At 38.5% G+C, this 22,798-nt stretch overlaps 2 protein-coding genes across 8 annotated transcripts in view; one reads left to right on the plus strand and one right to left on the minus strand.

The window, feature by feature from the left end:
* CMSS1 (cms1 ribosomal small subunit homolog) overlaps positions 1-22,798 on the plus strand; it is a 246,431-nt gene that overhangs the window by 36,369 nt on the left and 187,264 nt on the right. The window lies entirely within an intron of this gene.
* The window catches only part of FILIP1L (filamin A interacting protein 1 like), an 87,624-nt gene that overhangs the window by 34,529 nt on the left and 30,297 nt on the right, over positions 1-22,798 (minus strand). Inside the window, exon 1 of one of the 6 annotated variants that reach the window (XM_065829333.2) lies at positions 758-903. The exons of the other annotated variants lie outside the window; for them this stretch is intronic. The gene's annotated coding sequence lies outside the window, so the exon portion shown is untranslated. Of the gene's footprint in view, positions 1-757; positions 904-22,798 lie in introns of those variants that run through there. 6 annotated transcript variants of the gene reach the window in all.

Raw genomic sequence — 22,798 nt, forward strand, 5'->3', positions numbered from 1 at the left:
AACCCTCGTGAGTTGTCTGACCAGGATTTAAAGGGTTTTTTTTTATCAAAATCTGACAGTTCTGTCCTCTTGTGATTTGACACTTGCACACAAGACACAGAAGAGGGAAGCAGTGTGTCAGGAGTTTAAAAGTTTGTTAGTAATTAAACTAGTTAGCTTTTTTCTCTCAGACATAGCATAATCTTATTGCAGAGTAGTGGTTGTGGCAATTTATACAGCCCTCTGTAAACTACAGTAAAAGTTGTTCAAAAGTATAGCAAGTGCCTAGAAATGTGTGCATAGATGTCTTCTAATATATAGCATACGCATAAAAATGCAACATAAAGAGAGGCAGTTGCTCTACCTAATACATTACAATACAGTTGGACCCTTTCCACAGCTTCAAATGCAGCCACAATTTTATCCGACCATTCGGAGAGCGTGTGTAACTCGTAACAACCTCCTTCTTTAACACTGAATTAATTCCTCGTCTTGTTTGTCTCTGTTGGGAGTTGTTCAAAATACAACTTCTAACGCTTGAAATAGTGCGTCCTACTTCCGAGTAACCAGACATCTTCTAGATCTGCATTTTTTTATTCGTTTTTTTTTTTTTTGGGGGGGGGGTGGTGGTATTTCACCGCTTCTCAGCCCTCACCCCGTTTTTTCGGAAGCAAGTTTTGTTAATTAAAAAAAGCATCTCAACAGGAAAAAGGCAAGGAGCGGCCAGCGCTTTGCCAAGCAGCTTCTCGCTTTGCTTCCCACCCCTCCTGTCCCTTACCTTGGCGCTCCAGGGCTGCGGGAGGGTGCCGGGGCAGCTGCGGCTCCGCGGCTCCGGGGCCGTTTGGCGGTGGCGCCCGCGCCGTTGCGAGGCGCATCCCGGCGGCCCCGCCAAACAATGAGGGACGGGCGCGCGGCGCTGCCCCGAGCCTATGCAGCATTACGTCATCGCCGCTCCATATAAGGCGCCCCGGCGTCGTGCGGGGCTCGTTCCCCGCCTGGCGGGTGTAGTTGCCGCGGCGGGAGCCGGCGGGTCGGGAGCGGGGTTGGTGTGTCCCCGGCTCCGGCCGGACGCCCGGCACTCTGTGTGTGTGTGAAAAATGGTTTCGTTTGTCTCCCCTAGTTGGTGACCGACAACCACTGACAGGACGAGGGGCAGTGGGTACAAACTGGAACTCAGGAGGTGCCGCTTAAATATGAGAAGAAACTTCTTCTCAGTGAGGGTGACAGAGCACTGGAACAGGCTGCCCAGGGAGGTTGTGGAGTCTCCTTCTCTGGAGACATTCAAATCCCACCTGGACACATTCCTGTGTAACCTCATCTCGGTGTTCCTGCTCCGCCAGGGGGATTGGACTAGGTGATCTTTTGAGGTCCCTTCCAACCCCTAACATTCTGTGTTTGGGTTAGAGCAGTTCCTTTCTGTCGGTGATGAAAAAGTCATTAGAAGTTGTTAGCCAATTAGTTAGTGTTTCCTGCTTAGTCTCACAGCCTAGAAATTGAGAAGGGAAAAACTAAATTCAAGGTCATCTTCTTTAACTGGTTGTTCTAACGGAGCTTTTTCTTTTTTTTTTTTTTTTTAACCTTTCTTTTAATATGACCGAAAAATGTGAATTTAGCTGAACTTCTCAGAGAGTGATATGAACTTCAAGCCTTTCCCCCCCCACTTCTGTAAAGAGTCGGGGTCCTCAGAGGATACTATTTTATTTCCTGATGATGTAACTACAAAACAATTCTCTAAGTGATGATGGGAAGGCCAGATGAAATCTGATTTTTTTTTTTTTCTCTTCAGTGTTTTTCCTACAAAACCCTTTCCTTTTCGTATGTTTGTGTTTCAGCTAACACAATTAAGCAGTCCAACCAACTATTTTTAGTAAGAAGGTCTTAAAGAAATGAGTCGTTTGTTTTAATATTTAGGAAAGAGGCGGGAAGCCAAAAAATAGGATTTAGATTGAAGAGCTTAAAATGTATCTCTGGTATTCCCTGTCCTTCAGTGTACACCCTGAATAAACATTGAGAACACAAGAAAGAAATACTTGAAATAGGCACAAAACTTATTGTTGAAATTCCACTAAGGGTTAACAGGAGTTAATGAGATAAACTTCTTGTATGTTATGGATGAATTAGACCACTGAAAGGCATTCTTTTCTATTTTGTGCGGCTCTGTTAAAGTAGGTACATCCACAATTGATGTATTTGCAGCATTTGAATTTTAGTCTTCAGGTAAACTTTGGTATAACTTAAGCTGTCCCACTGCCTGCTTTTTGTTTGTTTTATCATACTTGAACATAATGGCAGTAGGAAGGAAGAGAAATGGTGATTGAAAGATTTGTGTTTCATTAAAAAGACAGACCTCTCTTATCTACCTTGCATATATTTACCCTTAGTGTAGCCTGAAAAAGGTGCTTATTCTTTAGCTGGAAAATTTCAGCCAGCCCTTTGCACTGTGACTGGGTAAGATTTACTCAGAAGTGTGGTACCTGTGTGTGGGGGTGATCCTTCTCTGTCACCCATGAAAGTTTTTGAGGAAGTTCACATTTGGGTGCTTGATGAGAAAACTTCCAAATCTGTTGGATAGTGCAATACCTGTATACAGACCCTTCCAAAACATTTTAGGAGATGATGAAATCCCTTATTTCAATACACTAAGGGACAGACCAGGATAATATTTTATTTCCTATTCTAGGGAGATTTAATAACCAAATCCAAACAAAAAAATCACCTGTCCTTTACCTAAAATTGCACTGTTTAGTTGATTGGCTAGTGTTTTTGGGAACCTACATTTTGTATAGTGGTTTGGTTTTTTTTCAAAAGTATTGTGCCAATTATTTGGATTACAGAAAACCTTTCAGGTGGCCTTGGTATGGGGAACGGGAAGTTAACTTCATCTTCAACTACAAACTCACTCTTTCTACTGGCACTGTTTAAAAAGACAGGACAACTGCAGGTGCAAGGTACTGTCTCAGAGCAGGCTGTGGAGGGTGCTGTATCCAGTTAAAATTTGCAGGAGGAGTCAGGTAGGTAGATCTGTGAAAGGTAGCTAGGAGTTAAATGTGCATGTGTTGTGTTTTACGTATTTATGTGTGTGTGTGCAAGCATACAAATACATAGAGTGAAAACTATTGTTTCTGTATTTACTTGGTTATTTTTTTTCTTCCCTTTGCAATTGTTGGGGGTTTTTTCTGTATCTTTGCCTTCACCTCCTGCACAGCTCCTATCTCTCTAGTCTATCTCTATGTGAAAATTACCTGCATTTTTTGCCCTCCCACATGATGCAGGTGTTGTAGACCATACACAGCTTTGAAGAAGAGGACTGATAATCAAAAATCCATCCTTAGAGTCCAGTTCTGTTCTGGGATTGCTAGGAATACAGCTCAGATAGTGCTGGTGATAAGTTTATTTGCAGTCTGGGGGCAGGCTAGAACAGGGAATAGGGAATGCAGATCCTCCTGTTTGTAAGTCCGTGTTTACATCTGGGGATGGCCAAAGTATGAACTTCTAGTTTCTTAATTAATTCTCTGCAATACAAAAGTGCACATCTGTGACCTTCTGCAAAACAGCTTTATCAAAGACCATCAGCTGAGCGTGTAATGACCCGACTTCCTTCTCTTGTATTGTCACAACTTAATAAAGGACAGAGTACAGTACTATTCCAAGCCCTGTTAAGGAACTACATTGTTAAAAATTCCAAGTTTTGGATTACTATAACATGAAAAGCTTGATCTGAGCCAACAAATAGAATTATTGAGAAGCCTTCCTTTACTGCTTTTTTACAGTGCCTTCCAATGTCTGTAGGTGGGATCCTGGTGCTGGTGAACTTCACTGAAGGGAAAAAAAAAAGCCTTTGGGCAGGCACATAGACCTGTCTCATTCTCCATTGCTCCCTGAAAATGAATTCAGTTTTCTTAGTTACTAGACATAGTTGTTCAGAATAGGTGCCCTTAGAAGTATTGTGACAGCAAAAGAAACGGTGGATTTATAGAAATTAGAGACCAAGTGAAAACCTTATTAGATCATGTGGTGCATCCTCAGACTATGTGGGGCTGCTCCCTGCAGCCTGCTTGCAGTGGCTTTCACCTAGTCCCTCTGCTTATCGTTTTATATCCTTATTTGTGCCCACATACTCCCAGGATTTTACTTGAAAAAAAAGTAGAAGCTGGAAAGATGGAAGATTGTAGCAGGCAGGGAAAACAGAGGACAAATAAGCTAAAAGACTTTGAGGCTGTTGTTTAGACTTTATCTTAAACGATCTGAATTCCTCCCGTTGCTTCCATCGTTAAACTACTTCTTTTTCCTTTTTCTTCCCATGGCAATTCATAGCAGCAGTTCCAGTGTCCTTAAACCCATAACCTATCTATTGCAGCATTTGACCCCTTCCTTTAGCCATTTTGTGTCTAAGATAAATAAAGGAAATTAGAACTTGGGCCTCGTTTCAACAAAGCACTTAAAACGTAGTCCTGTGTATTTTTGTTGAAAAAGCAAAGGACTTCAGTATAAGCCTGATTTTAATGATACACTGAAACGCTTGGCTGAATCAGGCTCTTGGTCACATTTACTTCATGTAGGTATTGTTGAAGCTCAGGCTTTTAAAATTCTCCATGGGATCTAAATTTTTAGATTACTTTCATATCCCAAAAATAGACACCTACAGAAGTACAAATACCGTCATTTTCCATTACTTAAAACCTCTTGGTTTTTTGGAGGTGGTCTGCTTAAGCTTTGCAAGTGATACTGGAGGACTGAAACACATGCAAGATTGACAAGATGAATTTTAATGACTTGCATAGATGAGATCTGATGCTTAATGTTTTAATTACTCATGTGACTTCAGGGATTTTTCTCCAGTGTGTGTTCAGCTTTGTCCCTGAAGCCTGTGGGAGTTTTGACATTAACTCAGGGGAAGAAGGCTCACTCTTTAATTATTTCTTGGACTGACAGCATCCTTCAAAAGTTTTCGATCCAACTTGTCTTTATTACTTCTCCTAGCATTGTGATTGACACTCTCTTAGATTTCATCAGTACTGTTTTAGTGTTTTATATCCTAACACGTAGATTAATTTCTGATTATTACGAAGAGAAGTATGGAGGCTATTATGGCTAAGTGACAGTCTGAAATGAACTGACAACTGATAGATTGCTCATGGAAGGCAAGGGGGAGAAGCAGGGGAAAGTTCTAAAGATAACATTCTTTAGATTCATGTGTCTTTTACTATGGACCACGAACAGAAAGAGATTAATATCTTCATTACTGTGTGTTTTTAATTTTTTTGGCAGCAGGAAGAAATATTTTCCCAAACTCTCCTATTGTTTGCAGATTCCATTATTCTCCCTTTTTTGGCAGATACAAATAAAACTCCTAGCCAAATATTAGGGATAATTAGATCTCTTTTTGTTGGGCGCTGCCTTGAAAAGTTGATGACTGCATCTCTTAACTACTAATGACTTCTCTCCTAAGAAGAATTGGCAGGGGCTCCATATCTGTTTGTGAGATGGCTTCCTCTTGTATATGGTACCAAGATAATCTTTTATGAAAAAGACATTTTTTTGCACATTTTACCATGAACAAAGATTAATAGAATTTAATTTGCATGCCTTCCCTTAGTCTGTGTAAACCATATATAGCCAAGTAATGTTTTCTCTGTAATGAAGTGAGATAACGTTCTCTAGTCTATGAAAACTGTGCACAATAATGTGTTTTAAGAAGCAGTTTGGGCTTGTAGGTTTGTTTTGTTTGTGGTGTTCTGCACTGAGATTATTTTATCTGCCTCCCTGCTCCCTTCCCTCAAATATGGTCTAGTTGGGCTATTTCTGGAAGCATGACAGCCATTTCAGTCTTAATGCAATAGCACAAGTGAGTTGTAACCATGTGAAGACTGTTGCTGTGAGGCACCTTGGAAAGTACTAAGTTCCGTGTCTGTGAACATGCTTGGAAGCAGAGCATATTTTAAATGTCTGCCTTTAGTCACTAGCCCTCAGAAGAAAATACGTGACACTGTAATTAGTTGCCTACTTTCATTCATACATCTCCTTTGAAATGCAGTCAAAGCAAGATTCTTCTTGTAGAACTTCAGGGAAATGCTGTGACTGGAATATTTTGAGCTTCAAATCTGACTCCACATGATTCCCTGTCTCAGATCCTTTGTTCTTGTTAACTTAGGCTGTGAAATCAGTAATTTTGTTCAAAGTGATCACACCTCTTTCTCAGCAGTTTGATTCTTATCTGATTAATAAACACAAAGGTTTGAGTGAAGTTGGTTCAAATTTTTGCATAAACATGAATTGAACGTGGTGTCAGTGGCAGATGCTCCTTTCAAAGCTTGATGCAGATGTGGTGAAGAAGTAGATCAAGTTATTGCAGGTTCCCCGAGTTCCTCCATGTCACTGACCAGCTCTTCCCTTCTGCCTTTCCCTTCATGTCTGTTGTTTCTTCACTTGTTGCTGAGTGATGCTCTTATACTGATGCCTTGGAGTGCAAAGCCCATGACACAGGTAGAAGGGATTTGGCACTTAGTGTGTTTCTTACAGGTTGCAAGTTTTACAGGGGTCACTTGAGGCCATGGTCTGCTTGAAGAGCACAAGCTTAGGTGAATGTGGACTTGAATGCAGCTTAGGAACTGTAAGAAGGCTTGTTGGAGCCATTGTTATTGTACATATACGAGTACAAAGTTGTCATACTCTTTGTTTTTTTTAGTGGTTAACTAGAGAGAACCCAGGATCAAAACGTATCTTGAGTCTTCCATTTCATTGTTTTAATTCCCTTGAGTAGGCTTCTCTTGCCTCCTACAGATTAACCTTGTGAAAATGTAGCTGTTCAAGAGGGCTGAACTGAAAGTTAGTGTAGTAGTAGTAAAACAATGACCAGGGATTATAAGGAAGGCAAACTTTGCAAGGAGAAAAAATATTTTTTTGCTGGACTGCCTGCAATAGTCAAGTAAAACACTATTGAATTCCTACTAAAAAATACACTTTTAAAAGGCTTTCCTTATTGTCTACGATTTCAGTAGCCGTACACTAGTCCCTGTTTAAAGCACAGTAAGTTAATGGCTATTTCAATACCTACTCAAGGAATCTGTATTGAAGTAATGCAGAGGCAAATGTATCCCATACAGACCATTTGAAATTGTGGCTTACTAGGGATGTAATATAACTTGTAAAACTTTGATCCCTTTGGGATTCAGAATTGCTGAGCTATCTGACAAATTCATAGTTTGAAAATGTGACTTAGTTGTGTGGTTCAATTCCCCAGTCTGGATAAGTATTTACAGAATTTCTTGATCTCCTAGTGCGTAGTCCCATGTAGTTCTTTGTGTTAGCGCTGCCCACAGCAGGTACTGTTCAAGGAGTCTCTTGGGCCCGGGGAAATGCATTTAGCAGACTCAGACTCTCCATAGCTGCAGAGTCTGCTACAAAAATTTCACAAAAACCTTGAGTGAGGAAAGAGAATAAATACAAAAGGGTACTAACTTGGCTTTTTTATGGCACCCTGCATGAGGCATGTCAACATTAAGTACTGTTACCTTAAACACAGCAGTACTAAAGTTATGTCCTTATCTGGGAACACTTTTATTGATCTCATGTCTCTGGATCTTATGTCAACAAGATGGACTATTATTAAGAGAGTTTTCAGGACATGAACTAAATGCTTGAATAACCTACACATTGCTTCATGCTTGAAAATTGTACTCAAGTACAAATAAGTGATTTTAAGGGAATTCTCTTCCAGTACCTAAAGACAAAAATTCATTTTAAAGTCTCTAAAATCCTGTGCTCTTTGAACAGTCTTCCCTGCAACCTTCCCCAGAGCTTGATGATCTGCTTTATTTTGTGTGGATTTTTTTTTTTTTTTTAAGTTGTTGAGTGCTTTATTTTTAATCTGTTTTGTTCAGTTACCTATTTTTAGTTGTAAGGATAAAGTTTCTGTTCCTTTTAAAGTTGTTTCCTCTTGGTAACTTAATTGCAAGGATTCTCACAAAACATTTCTGGCTTCTATTCGCTCTGATCAGTGAACTCAGAAGCTTATATTATGAAGATTAATATTAATTAGAGGAATGACAGTTACAGTCCATAAATGTTGTGTGTATGTTGTGTGATCATCATGAACTATGTAGAAATAGATTAAATGTAGAGATGTATTGGATTCTTTCTTGTAGTGATACAATTTAATGTAAGAGAAATCTGAAGTTCCTTCTTTTGCTACAAAATCTCGTGGTGCATTTGATAATTGTGAATAATTTATTTTACAAACAGACTGTGTTATTACTCAAGAAAAAAATTAAAGAGATAGTTTCTTAAATGGACATATAATTTCAGGTTGTTCCCTGGCATATGTTTTCAACCCAGCTGTGTTTTCCTAGCAAGGATAGTGCAGCAAATTACCATAGACCTTACTGCTCTTCGGTGACTCTACAGAACAAAGATTTAAGCATGGTAAATCTGTTAATCTTTGAGTTGTTCCCCACATGTGTCCCTCTATCCATCCCAACTAAATACAGAAGCGTATGTATAAGTAAATATTTGTGCATAACTCTAGCCATTAGCAAGGGCAGATGGAGAAAAGCAATTCTAGTTCTTCTGATCTGGTACTTTATGATACTGTTTGTAGCCTTTTTTTGTGGGAAATGACGAGACATTATTTACTTTAACTTTTAAAATTTTACATAAAGAAGGCTCTGGATTCCATGTATGATAATAAGAGGCCTAGAACTAGAAGTTGTAAAAGAATAAGTATTAATATTTTCTGAATTGCTAAGGTATGTTGTGTTGGATTAGTGAAGCCTGATTGTGTGTGACCTCTTAGAATTTGATTAAGTTGACTTTTGCTGTTCTAAAGATGTCTGTGTTTTGAGACATGTGAAGTTTATTTTTTGATGCATTTCTGGTTTACCCTCTTTTTTCTGTTTTTAATTGTTTTTGTTTCAGAATCCCCATAGTAGGTGACCAAAGGCCATTCTCACATAAATCAATCCTTCTTGGTATTGCTGCTGAGCACAGCGGAGCATACATAGATTCAACTCTACCAAAATAGGAGTAGTTATTTTGCTAGAAGCCTAAGGTGTGTCCAGAGTGACATAAGCTTATACAGAGCTTGGCAAGAATAAACACTTTATTTGAGAGTTATAAAATGGCTTTGACCTTGGGGCTTGGGAATGTAAGCGGAGCCTTAACTTGGAGCTATCTCTGTATATCTAAATCAACGCAAGTCATGCCTGAAAGATGTTGCCATGTATAGTTTGCTCAGTGGTCAGTGTGGTGGGTGGTTGGAGTTCTTGGAGCAGTTCTGATGGGGATAGGGAATCCTGCAGCAGAAACACTCCTACCTCAGAGGCTTGTGGAAACCCTGACTGGTTGCTTTGCTTGGGGAGACCAGGGTCTGTGTGGCAGTGACTTCTGAAGTGCCTCCAGATCTTTTGATAATTGCTCTGAAAAGTTTGCATATGCAAATATACACAAAGTAGTTGTGGAGACTTCTGAGCTTTTATCGATGATGGCTTCAAAGAATGTTGATTTCTTCCAGCTAGTTATTCTTTGAAAGAAGTGACCGAGGGCTGTTTGTGATACCCTAGCTTTAAATGCTGTACTAATGTGTCTTCCATGTGTATGCATGTCACAGAGTTTGGGTTGTTTAGCCAAACTTTGGATAGTCACTTTTGCTTCAGTATTGTGGAAAGTGCTTTCTTGGAAGCATCTTCTCTATTTTAGGTATCTCTCAAAAGCAGGAAAGCTGCCCAGTTTTGGTAGTGAATTCCTATAGCCTTCAGGGAATAGCATTAGTATCTTAATCCGAAAGGAAGATGGGAAATCATGTTTGTGGATCCTTTTGCAAGTATCATAATTTATTTGTTTTCAGAACTGCAGGGGAATGGGTAGACCAAATCACCCTGTGAAGTTTGGTTTCTAATTTCCTTTAACTACTTCACCAGATATTAACAAGTCTTTTCTTCTTGTGCTGTTCTGTGCTCATCTCTGTTTTTTAAGTGCATCCAGGAGCCAAAAGCAATAAAAGAAGCTAACATATGTCAGGTGATGTTCCAATTTGCCTTTGTCATGTTGAAAGAAGAAAATCCATGAGTGGATTATTGAAAGGTAGAGAGAGGACCCTGTGAATATGCCAGTGTCCTGTGGGAGTGACTGGGAAGAAATGATTAAGAGGCATTTTAAGCATTTGTACTGGAATGCAGGGATGCTTATGATCGCACTTTTGTTGCCGAAGGGAGGTCAATGGGAAAGGGATGAGGTCCTGAATCAGGAAGTAGTCCATGCAGAGTCTCAAATGCATACTTTTCACTTTGGCCTTACTCTGAGTTTAGAAGGGAAAATGGCTGTGTCTTGCCTTTCTGCATGAAATTATTTTAAAAATATTTGTTTCAAAAAGGGTCAATTTACTGCTGTCAGTTGCTTGGCATTAAGGATAGTGGAAATGGTCACCTCTTTCACAACGAAGAGGAGTGTTCACCTTATTTGCCAGTAGAGTTTTGGTCTTGTTTTGTTTGTCTGGCTTCATTCTTCTGCCTCTGATGTTGTTCTCTCCCTCACAATTCATAGTAACCCCTTTTCAGTGAAAGTAATTTTGCTGAGTTGGTAATAGAATTTTATTGTTTTGTTGTGTGATTCTTCCAGGGAATATTTGAATGTATAACTTTTGGTAAGCTGTTTTTTTTTTCCCCCTTTAAAAAAAACTCCACTTCTTCATTGACAGAAAAGAAGAAAGCTGCTATATATAAGGCCCCATGAGGCGACCAGTCTGTTTAAAACTGTGTGTGTGCATAGTCTTATGACATTTCATAGGCTATTTCTGTTTCTACTTTGAACAATGTATGTACTGGGGGTGTGTTCACTTGCAACATTTGAATGTAAATCCCAAGTTAAAACACATTTGTAACTCCTAACCTATAGGTGTGTTGATACAAGTTGGATTTCTACATATAACTTCTCTTCTAAGAACTGCACAAAACCTGCATGTGTCCTTTTGACTGTTGCCTTTTGGACTTGTGCATTGCTTAAAGTTATCTAGAAAACATTTTTTTCATGTTCTTTTTAACAAATACAAGTGGGGAGAGGGTTTTTATTCATTTTTTTGAGAACTTGTTAACTGCAAACAAAGATGAGTTGTTCTGGGTGGGTTTTTTTGTGTGACTAATTTTGAAGAAAATTGTGATTCTGTTTTTGGTATCAAAAAGTGTGTAACAGCTACAGAGCAAATAAGCCAGAAAGGGAGACGCAGCTCTCCAGCAATTGAATGGTTCAGACCAAACGAAATGTGCTTTTGGGCTTTCGAACTGTGGGGTTCACAGTGGGCATGCTCAGACTTTTTGTTACTGCCAAAGTAACATTACGTCATCTTATTTGCAAAGTCACTATGCTATAGTTGTTTCTGCATCCAAAAGAGCTCTCAAGTGGGATATCAAATATAAGCATTACATAATCAGAACAATGTCTTTATTGGTTGATTGTACCCTGAGGGTGGGATGCGGAATGGTAGTTGCATATGGAAGACGTAATCTTGCAAAATTAACCATTTCCTAACTATCCTATCAACAACTGTGAAGTGAAATAATAGACTGGGGATAGGATTCGCTTGGAAGGGTATAGCTAAATAAAAAAAAAAAGATTTTGAATTGGTTAAGAGTTCGTTTTCTTTCTGTAAGTGTACTTAAATGTATTGAAACAAATAGGACCAGAAGAGTTTTACAGATATCTTTATAGACTGATTTGTTGAAATTTCATGTGGTGTAATTTCTGTTGTTAATGAATTCAGAAGAGGCAGACCAATTTCCACTCAGTCTGTGGTTTTAATTTATTGGAAAATGATCCACTTAAAAATACTGCAAAGAAACTTTTTTGGTTATGGAATACTAAATCTGTCTTCCCAAGCTGATTTAAGCACTTTTTAGAGTTATTCACTTGTTAAGGACCATATGTGCAAAATTATTGTTATGTGTCTGGCAACTTTAATTGACCCAGTTCAGAAGTAACTTGATTTTTAGTAAGACTTGTGTGTGTGTGTGAAAGGTATGATATAGAGCTTATAGTTCTCGAGCTATATGAAAGTAATACCAATGTTTGGTATTGCATTGTTTGTCATTATATTTTGTGTGGTCCCAGTCTCTAGTTTTAATGAACCTGGACTTCATAAGCCTCATCTAAATAAACTAGATAGGTAAGTCCCTACTCTGTGGGAAATGAGACCACATTAAACCAAACCAACCAAATAAAAACAACAAACATCTCCCCCCATATTGAGAAGTCTGAGCTTTGTAATGATCTACAGCTGATTTCCATCACTGTCTTAACATAGATTTTATGCATAGCTTTGGGGTGAAATTGCACCAAACTTTCAAATTAAAACTGTTAGTCAGTCTTCATGTATGCGTTCCTTTTAGACTGGAAGGAGTTTTTCAGTGAAAATACTGACTGAACCCAGGGCCATGGGTTTTGCTCCTCTTTTCCCTCTTGCCCCGCTCCCAGACTGAATTAGGCACCAATATGAGTCATCCATCAATATTATATTTGGTGAAGAGTGGGAACTTGTTGGCACCTGTTTTGGTAATATGCCCCTTTCAGTGTATCCTCAGAAATAATAAATTTGATTTGGTGATTTCACAGAATCCTCTAGCTCTTTTCCAGCTCAATTCCAGGTGGCCAATATCTTGAAACAAGATATGGATTTTGGAAGTGTTGGCCTCAAAATATTCAGCTTAATACTTCAAGGACAACTGGGACATAAGTGTGTGTAATACTTAAAATGCTGAAGTGGAAAGGAAGGTGCAGACTGCAAAGACTTATTTAAATCTTCACTGTATTTTTATCTGTTCACAGCAGAGAGTGTAGTTCTTAGAGACCCTTTTTTCTGTCATTCATCCACAGGACAGAGCATGGATGCTTACTCAGTAGACTTCATTAATATAATTAATGTTCAAATTTTTTATCAAATAAAATGAATGCAAGTTCCAACTGTCACCCATTGGATGGACAATAGGTGGTGTTTAGCATCCTGCCAGTTTGCTTTAATTTTACTTATCAGCAGTTCTGTTTAGAAAAGTGTGGGGTGTACATCTGTGACATTTTCTCCCTGGTAGTTCTTCATGTGGGCATCTTTCTGTTTCATTCTCCTGGTGATCTTTATACCAGTTGTGGAACAGACATTAGGACAAAGGATTATTAGTTAATTTGGAGAGGTAAGTATACATGTTACTGATGTGTGTTTAGGAAAACAAGATTGATCCCTACCGCCCCACCTGTGGATTTTGGTAGAAAAACATCAGCCTGTGGGATTTCTCTCTTTTGGCAGCTGGAGCTTGCCACGTCACTTTACTGCCTTTTGGCCTCTCTGACTAAAGCCTGAATATTTCTTTTTCTGAAAAAGCACCAAGGAACTTTTGTATCTCCTCACTGAACTTTGTGGGACACAGTATTTTCTGCTTTACCCTGCTGACTGTTCCTTTTCTTTACAGGCTTTTTGAAGAAAGTTAGAATTGGAAAACACCTTTAGGTGTGTTGTGGGACCCTTTTTGTTCATTTTAGTGATGGAAGTAAGTGGTGGAGGATTTCTTAAATTTTCACTGTTAAATCAGCATAAATATGAGGGTTTGAGCTATGCCTACTGTGTTTCTGTCAAGAAATGTGATAATTGCTTATTAACTTCCAGAAAAGATGAGGTTGATATCACTAAGAGCAGACATTTGTGGCACTGAAGAGGATAAGAAGAACACCACATCGTTTTACTTTGGAGCCACTACTTTGAGAATTAAGGAAAAACATTATTCTGCATGCATTGCAGTTGGTTTCATAAGGCACCTTGGAAATAACAACCATAAAACACCAGGATGACAATTATGTTTAAAAAACAGGTGAAAATAACTGAGAATGTCCAGGAAGAGTCACTCAATAACAAAACACAGTGTAGAAGTAAGATATGTTGGACAGTTTCCATTCTTAGCATGAACCCATGTCTTTAAGTAATTAACGACTTCCTTTACAAAATTAAGAAAATGCACAGCCTGAAATCTGGTATCTTTTTTGGTTTCATTAGGCTCTTGAGAATTAAATGGAGGTGAAAGGTAATTCCTTAGCTTCTGATTATGCGATTTAATTTACGTAATTTTCTGGCATTGAATATATGGTTCAATTTTTTTTTTTTTTAATTTGAAAGCTTCAGTCTGTATCTCACATTAAATACCAAACCAAAAGGACAGCAAAAAAACCACAAAACCAAAATGCAAACAAACAACAACAAAAATCCCAACCAATCAATTAAAAAAAAAAAAAGGGAAAATAAAATGGTCTAATATTACCACATGGCAATTTTAATGCTAATAATCAATGCAAGAAGTCAGAGAAGAAAATAGTGAAGGTATTAGTTTTATTTGAATTCATTTTAGTTTAGTAACACTTTTTCTTTTTTGAAAGATTACTTTTTGGTAACTTTTCATGAAACTGTCCGACACATCTACTTTGGCACTGTGTTTGTCATTGAGTGACTCCTTCTGGAAACATTTTGTTATTTTTAACCTGTTTTATAAAAATATTTATTGATGGACTAACTTCCTGCTAGCTCTGTTTAATGTTAGCAAGGTTGAAGGGTAACTGCTGGCACCCGTTTTAGTGGATAGCTTTTTTTTTCTGCTTAGTTATGAGAGTGCTGAAGATATTGTATCTGTGTGGGTTATCACTCAGTTGGATTTTGAAGGTGATGGAAGAACCACCCTCAGAAGTGTGGATGCCTTGGTGGTGTGGGAATTTAGTCATCAAACGCTCTTGCTTTTTGTTTGTTTGTGCATCCTGTTTTTTCCCTCCCTCCATCTTTTACGGATTTCCCCCCTTTGAAGAATTATGTGAATGGCTTTATCTTCTCTTGAGAAGAAGATTGCAGGTACTGCTATAGGTGTTTTCTGAGGCCCGCTGCTCTGCAACTGTAGAGTGTGCACCCAGGCTGACCCCGGGAAGTAGGAGTTGCAGGGAGAGAGGCTGCAAAGCACTGGTAAACTGAGCAGTGAGTTTACAAGAAAAGAATGTTGGATCACTAGTGTTGATGCTTGGGTAAGCGATTCACAAAAGAATCCTCCATCTGGAAACTGAAAGGAATAAAAGTTTATTTAAGGTGCCTTTAAAAAGGAAAAAAATTTAAAAATTATTTCTCTGGTACATGACTGCAGCTATATATTTTGCAGCATGAGTCATGGATGGCTTTATAGTTCTACATCCACTTGCATAGGAGGAATAAACTCTGGAGAAGAGGAAGTTAAGAGAAAACAGAAGTGTGAATAACTGCTAATGGTGCTCTCTCTGGCTCCATTCAGTCTGCCATTTCATCATACATGAAGGGGGTAATTCAGAGATTCCGTTCTTGGCACATAAGTGGCAACATATGTTTGAAACAGTGAGTGGAAACTGTAGGAAAAAAAATGACAGGCATATGGCAATAGGAAGGCAAGGGAAAATTTGTTGCCCTAACGTTAGCCACATAATTGGTACACTTAACTTCTGAGGGACTGATTTATTTAAAGACAAAAATGTATGCTCCATTTATTCAGGTTTTCTATATGTAGCCCATATCTTGTAGCTCCTTCATAATGTCTGTCCAAAGAGCTCTCTGAGGGAGTGGTAGGTGATGTGCAAGGTTCAGAGCCTCTCTGCCAGGGAATAGGGGCAAGAATCTGGATGCAAAAATGCAAACCTGCCTTTGTTCGTGTTCTCATTTTAAAAGAGGAAAAATCGAAAACCTCCTGTATTTTAATATTCAGGTTTGTGGGTTTTTAAACCATGTTAAGTGAGCAAGAATGTTAATGGCTTAATGCAACTTCTGATTTACTGCTTAGTGAAGTGAAGAGCTGTCCTGGAAACAGGCATCATCCAAATGATGTTTCCAGTGTGAAGTACGTGCTGAGGTAACCTGCTAACTTTAGTTTTAGAACCCTGCGCACACATCTGTGCACAACTGTAAGCAAAATGCAGTCTCTTAAACTGCATATGATGTGGAGAAAACACAGCTTGTTTCCTCAGTTAATTTTGTGCCTTCAGTTAAATAAACATTTTCAAGTGAGAATGTTGTTGGGAAGGTCAAAATCAAACCTGGTCCTATAGGGCTTCTGTTGGACATGCTGAATGTGTGTTTAGGAACTTACTTTGGTCTGCAACTGAAAACTCTTCAGAGAATATGTTCTCAAAAATGCTTAGAATGAAAGCAGTCTGTTTTCATTGCACTGAAAAATGATCGACCAAGACCTGGGAGAATGTCTCCCACCACGTTTGTCTTCAGAAGTATGACCTCTTTTCTGAAGAGTGGTGGGGCCCATGGAGAACTGTAACTCAGCAACTGGTCGGTGATGTTATGACCTGTACTCTGAGGAGATCTTAATCCTTGCATGGAGAAGGAAAATTGACTAAATGATGTTTTAATTTTTGTTCACTCTTCTCTCTGACCTTTTTCTGGCTCTGGGATTTTATGGTCTAGTGATTTAATTTTGAGATGGTAACCCCTATGTGAGATTATAAAGAAATACTCATTTGTAAGTTGGCTGCATTATACCAGTGAATGTAGCTTATTTTGGGGAGAAGGACAGATGCTTTACCAGTCTTACCTAAATTCAGAAAGTATGCAGTGTTAAACTTCTAAAAATAGATAAAAAGCCAGATCTAGCTTTTTTTCTTTTTTTTAAATACATATAAAAACCCCCAAACCCTCCATAATCAGTACTCTATGTTAACAACTAACTCCCTGAAAACTTGAGAAATATGAGCTACTTTCTTTACCAGAGTAAATGACATCACAAATACTGTCAGGAGAAAGAATGAAAACAAATGTTGTGAAAGGACACATATTTATGTTATATTGGTTGTCATCCATGTTTAGCAAAAAGCCAGGAAAATGCATCTGGAATATGCAGAAATCTGTGGAGTTGGAGGTTTTTTCCTTCCTTTTGTAAATGAGGTGAGGGAAAACAACTCTTTTCCCTTTTTGATTTGAAACAAAAAAGTTAATAGTGTACTACTTGTTCTGAAGAAAAGAGGAGACATTTTTAAAGAAGTTTCAGGGAAATTATTGAAAATACTTGTTTGATAGATTCTGTATGTCTTATTTTATTCAAGTGTAAAGGCATCAAGTTGTCCTGTAGGTTGTTTTTTTTTTTTTTAAGTTGACTTTGGTGGAATCACTTCCATGCACACAGAGTCCTGTCATTATGTGTCAACTAGAGTAATGCAGGTCAGAAGAGACAAGGACTTGTATCCCTGTTGTGGGGCCCTGCCTCCTAACTATCCATCAGTTTTGTAGAGTGCAATTAAAGAAATTTGTCCTGTTGTTCTATTCAAGTTTCAGTTTCTGAGTGAGTAACCACTAAGGAGATAACTACGTTTTGTGTAATAAACCTGTCAACCGATATGAGTTTATCCATGAATCGGCCATCACACCAGCATAAAATACTGTAAGGACTTGTCCTGTTTGAGGTAGAGCTTTTTGCTTCAGTATGTTTGTTAGAACATAGCAACTAATACTCACTCTCAGGTGGCCGAAGAGTCAATGCATGGCTCTCATGTCATTGTAATCCACCACCATGAAACTGTAGTCATAAGATGTGACATTTTTATGGTATGAGAAGCTCCAAATGGTTTGTACAGCCTTTTTAAGTAGCTGGGTTGCAGTGTGTCTGTATGCCATGGCTGGCAACCACCCCACAGAAGAGCAAATTTCAAGCAGACGTGTGCGGGCTGCCTGCTGGGCACAGAGCGCATGTGCATGGGTAGTTATTTCGTGAGTGATGCTAACAGCCTTTTCAGCACAAGTGAACTCATCTTTTTTTTTTTTTTCCCCTTGCTTTTCTTGTGTCCAACAGTAACTCTACTGCTCCACCTTACTTCAATCCCCATATAGTGAATGCTGGATGAGAGCCAGCCGCTGCTGCCATCCCTCCCCGATTGAAGGATGAAATCTGTGCTTTTATGCCACCAGGAGTCTTGCCTTTTCCTGTAATAATAAAGTGACAAATCCTTCTCTAGGTCAGCTGAAGCTTTAGGAACTACTCTCTACTGTGAGTCATGGCGATTAGTTGCCCTATTAACAGTTCCACTTTTTTATGAGCTATTGGCTGCTTAAAACACATCATGAGAGCTTTGAAAGAAGCTGTATGTACATGTTTTTCTCTGGCTTCTGAAAACACATCTAATTTCTGCCTACTTTGCAGAGGGCTCAAATAGATAATCTGTGCAAGTGTCAGTGGAGTGATGCTGATGTTCAAGTTTGTGAATAAGTAATTTTTGAGAAAATTTTAGCTAAGCATGCTCCTTAGAACTAAGTCAGGAGCTGGTTTGGGTATTTGTTACAAGCTGGATGAGGGGAAGGTGCTTGCTATTTTCCGTGCTCTGAATTAAGATCCATCTGATGCTCCATTTTCAGCAACTGCTTTATTTGTACACTCAGCTAGTGGTACTGACAAAATGAGTATCTTCCTGTATTTTTCTTGTATTTGTTTGGCAGGACATTGGAAGAAACTCTTTTGGATGCTGGTCTACTTTTGACTTCTCACTACTAGAATTGTGGTCCATTGATCAGAAATGTAGCTGTTCCCGTCACTTACAGACCTGCTGGCCTGAAACCCCTTTAAATTTGCCACCTATAACTTGAGATGGAGCAATCTCATCATTCATCTCTCCCTACATTTTTTAACAAATCCTTGTTCTTAAATCACTTGATGCGTCTTTCTACAGGGCATAGGAAGACGTCGAAAGATCTAATATATTGTAAAGATGACTGCCAGCACTTTAGCTGGTTCTAAAAGCGGTGGCATGATTAATCACTACTGATCTGTCCACTATGTCTCATACCTGCACTGTCATACAGCAGTGAGTATGAATTATTTTGAGGAGAGTCATGGATTTACTTTGCTTTGGAAATCATAGTTATGTTTGAGTTCAGTCTGCCTTTTCTAATATTTAGAAGACGGGATGTTCTCTCAGCTGAAACGCCTAATAGGGCGTATTTTTGAGCTTCTTCAAAGTTTAGAATTCTTGAAATCCTTTTGTCCAGTGTCATTGCAGTTGTTTTTTTTCAGGATATAGTATAGGCTGTGTTGATTTGCACTACTGCTTGGCTTTCTTCTCTGAGTCTTGAGGATCCGTGTTATTGTTTACTTCCCCATCCCACCCAGATTGCTGCTGCTGTTGTAGATTCTTTTCTATGTTGAAATTTTGTCTAGAGATAATTAAGAATTGCATATTCTGAAGAGCTCTCTGCAGAAACCAGAGAAACAACAAATCTAATGCTTTTGTGGCTTTGTTTGTAAATGATAATTTGAACTTTCTAAATATAAGAGGAAGATGCAACATGATTAGAGATACTATGTAAATATTTGGTTTTTATAGTCTAGATTGTCTTCTGATGCTATTTTATACCATTTCCTTTTAAGCAGACTGGTTGTATGTTTTTAAAAGATGTAATCTCCTAGGATGTTAGCTAATTAGTGTGGAGAAATTAAAGTGTGTAAAAATAGCTGACGTGTAGACTAATGAATTAGATATTTCAACAAAATAAACAGATGACAGTAATTGAAACCTAAACTCACCTTTAGAGATTATAGTCACCAGGTGAGGATTTTTACATTTATGGTAAACTCCTTTCCCTTTACCCCTTTGCCCTTCCAGGAATCCAAAGCATCTTAATTTTATTTTTTCATACGTATTTGTGTGTTTAGGGCACCAATATCAGCCATTGCCATTTTACACTGACTTAGAGAATGGAAAGATTGTCTAAACTAAGTTTAGTAAAGTTCACTTTAATATTTCCTAGGGGTTTTTTTATAATTGCAAATAGAGATTTTTCTGGCCTTTTCAGAATGTTACTAAAGAAAATGAGAGAGGAGGTGTGAAATGTACTTTTGTTTTTAAGAGAAATGCAACACGTTGCTGTGTACAACTCATTTTATAGAGGCTGCAGCTTTTCTTATGTAATGGATATCCTTGGAGATTATATTTTATTTGTTGCGCATGAAATAAGCATTCCTGTTCATCAAATAGCCATAAGTGTAAAGGTTTCAAGCTGTGCCATTTTTTACTCACTTCAGTAACCTGCAGTAGTTCAAAGTGTTGCAGCACTGAAAAGAAAAAGTGGTGGGGTGTATAGCATAAACTTTTCTATGTGTAATCCTTTGTGTATTTTGTTGATACTGCCAAATAGAAGACAATCTATAAGCATGAAGTTTAGCCAGTTCTAATCTTGTTTGATTGGAAAAGAATTAAAATGGAAAAATCATGTAATGGATTCCAAAGTGATATTTTTGATGAGAAATGACAGGTCAAACTTTCTTTTACTTGTGAGAGGATAAAGCAGCGCATGGTACAGATACCAAGACTGATGTCAGACACATTCTGAAACAGTGTGCAACAGCATCAGGGAGTCCTCCTTGCCTCCCGGCTCTCACAGCTTTTGTTGTTTCTTCCTCCCAGGCAATGCGTTTTAAGAACAACAGATAAACTATGAGTTTGCAGGCTGGCATGTATTTCGTACAGCACAGTCTATAAGGAACCCTGTGCCAGACCTCATCGCAAATTTGTGCATTTAAGGATAACTGAGGCTTTTGGTTGATAAATGTCTCTTCCCAGTTTCTTTCCTCAAAACCTCATTTTATATCGGGAGAGCCAGTCTTTGACCATCAGGGTTGGGCATGGCCTGCCAGAACTTATTTATTTTTTCTTTTTTTCTTTTACTGTCATTTCCTAAAGCAAGGATTCCTGTGTGGGCTTTGTGAATCATCCTGCTGGTCTGTAGCCCCTTCTTTGTTGTCCTCTGTGGTGAAATGCATGTGTCTCTCAGGTTGGGGGGCATGCGTGTTATAGGGAACACCAGCATTTTGGTTATGTGACACAGTTTCATGGGATGTTAGGGAGACGCTGGGGTTTGGACCTTAAACAGCTTCATAGTAGATTTTGTTGGCCTACTCTGAGAGGAAGGCTAAGCACTTTTGCTCCAATTTAGTAGAATGTTTTCTTCTGTTGTTCTGTTTTTAATTTGTTTCTTTACTCCTTAAGCCCTCCTGACTCCTTTTCATAACCTGTTTTCTCCTAGGTATGGTTCAAAGGCATTTACAGTTCTTTAGAAGAAGTTACTGGATACCTAGGAAGCACCTTTCATGATGTATTAGCCAATCACAGAATCACAGAATGTTAGGGATTGGAAGGGACCTCAAAAGATCATCTAGTCCAATCCCCCATATCCTAGTTGGGTTCAGTACTCTTTACAGCTTGCTGATATCATACTACCAGTAACACCATAAGCTGGCTGCATGGAAGTGCACGTGTGTACATGTGTATGTCTGCAGATACAGCCTCACTTTGGTCCTGATGCAGACTTCTAGATAAGATCCCAACTTTGATAAGGCACTAAGTAGAACTCTCCTTCCCAGAAGAGTCTGTGAAAAGGCTGGCTAGAGGCTACAGGGTGGCTTTCGTGGCTCTGGGTCGTATTCCAGACCATCACCAGAAGGTGTAGGTGGAGGCCAGGAGGCCTGTTGTGCCCTCTGTTGAGCTGGTGGCTGAGATACGTGTAGAGCTGCAGCTGAGCAGATGCTATGTCAAAGAGTCGGATGTTGCCTGTGTGACATGGATGTGTTGAAATCAGAACCTACAAACTGCTATGTTAGGACATGTATTCTACCATAGTATCAGGACCCTTGACAATGGCTGACATAGGATGTCTAATAAAAGCATAGGAGCCAAACTGTAGGGTAGGCGGGGCAGAATAATTTTTTTTATTATAATGTCTTATTTTGATTTCTAGGAAGAGATGGATTTTATCTCAAAATAATAATTTTCCCTTCTTTTTCCTGCTTGCCACTGAATGTTCAGAAGCAACTGTTAACAATTCTACTTTGTTTTGCATCTAAAGGCACAACAGAATTTCCTAAATTCTTGGGCTCAGAAACTTCTGATAAAAGTAAGTGTCATAACCTGATCATCAATGAAAGAAATACAAACTTTTTGATATACTAGTTTTAGCATTACCATGTTTTTCTGTTAATAGAGGCTCTCTTTCCCATAATGTGAGATAAACTGAAGAACATTTTCTGAACAGCCTTCAGTCTCCATTCATGATGTATTATGTATGATGCATTGTTTATGATGCATTTGATTGTGTCCTTTTTTAATATATAAAACAAGAAATCCTGCAGAGAGAGTAGAGGGATGAGTGAACATATGAATGTCTATAGAAATGTTACTGAATATGGACCCTTCAGTTCAAAGAATGTAGTAAAGAATATCAGATGTGCAAAACTGGCAAATAAAATGTATCTCAATATACATCCATGCAAAAATGTGAGCATGTATATGCGCAGACCTATGTTCAGCATTAATGTCAAATTCTCAAAAATGTGGTGACAAGATAGGACCATTTTAGCTCATGTCAAGACAATGTGCTTTAGTAATTTCTCCATCCCTGGAGAGCTTATTAAACGCTAAACAAAATGTCTCAGAATGTAACTGAGTGTTTCAAATTATTTGCTTTTGTTTGGCTCTGGGCCAGCTTCTCATTGTAGAGGACTATGGCAAACAAAACCTGTAATTTACACTGACAAAGATAATATGCAGTTTATTCTGCTAGCTTTTCAACTCAGAGGTTTTATAAAGTGAACATTCAAACAAAGCTCAGGTTCTTAATGTAAACATATTTTGTAACTCTAAACTTAGCCAGTCAGAAATCAAATAGTGATTGTATTTTTTCCCCTTCCCATGAAAACGTCATTATATATTTTTCCTTTCCTTTGCTGATAACTAGGGATATCCCAACTTGAATAATGAAAAAAGACAGTAGTAATCTAAGAGTTTTTTTTCCTTTCTCACG

Source organism: Patagioenas fasciata, chromosome 1, assembly GCF_037038585.1.
Source record: "Patagioenas fasciata isolate bPatFas1 chromosome 1, bPatFas1.hap1, whole genome shotgun sequence".
NCBI lineage: Eukaryota > Metazoa > Chordata > Aves > Columbiformes > Columbidae > Patagioenas > Patagioenas fasciata.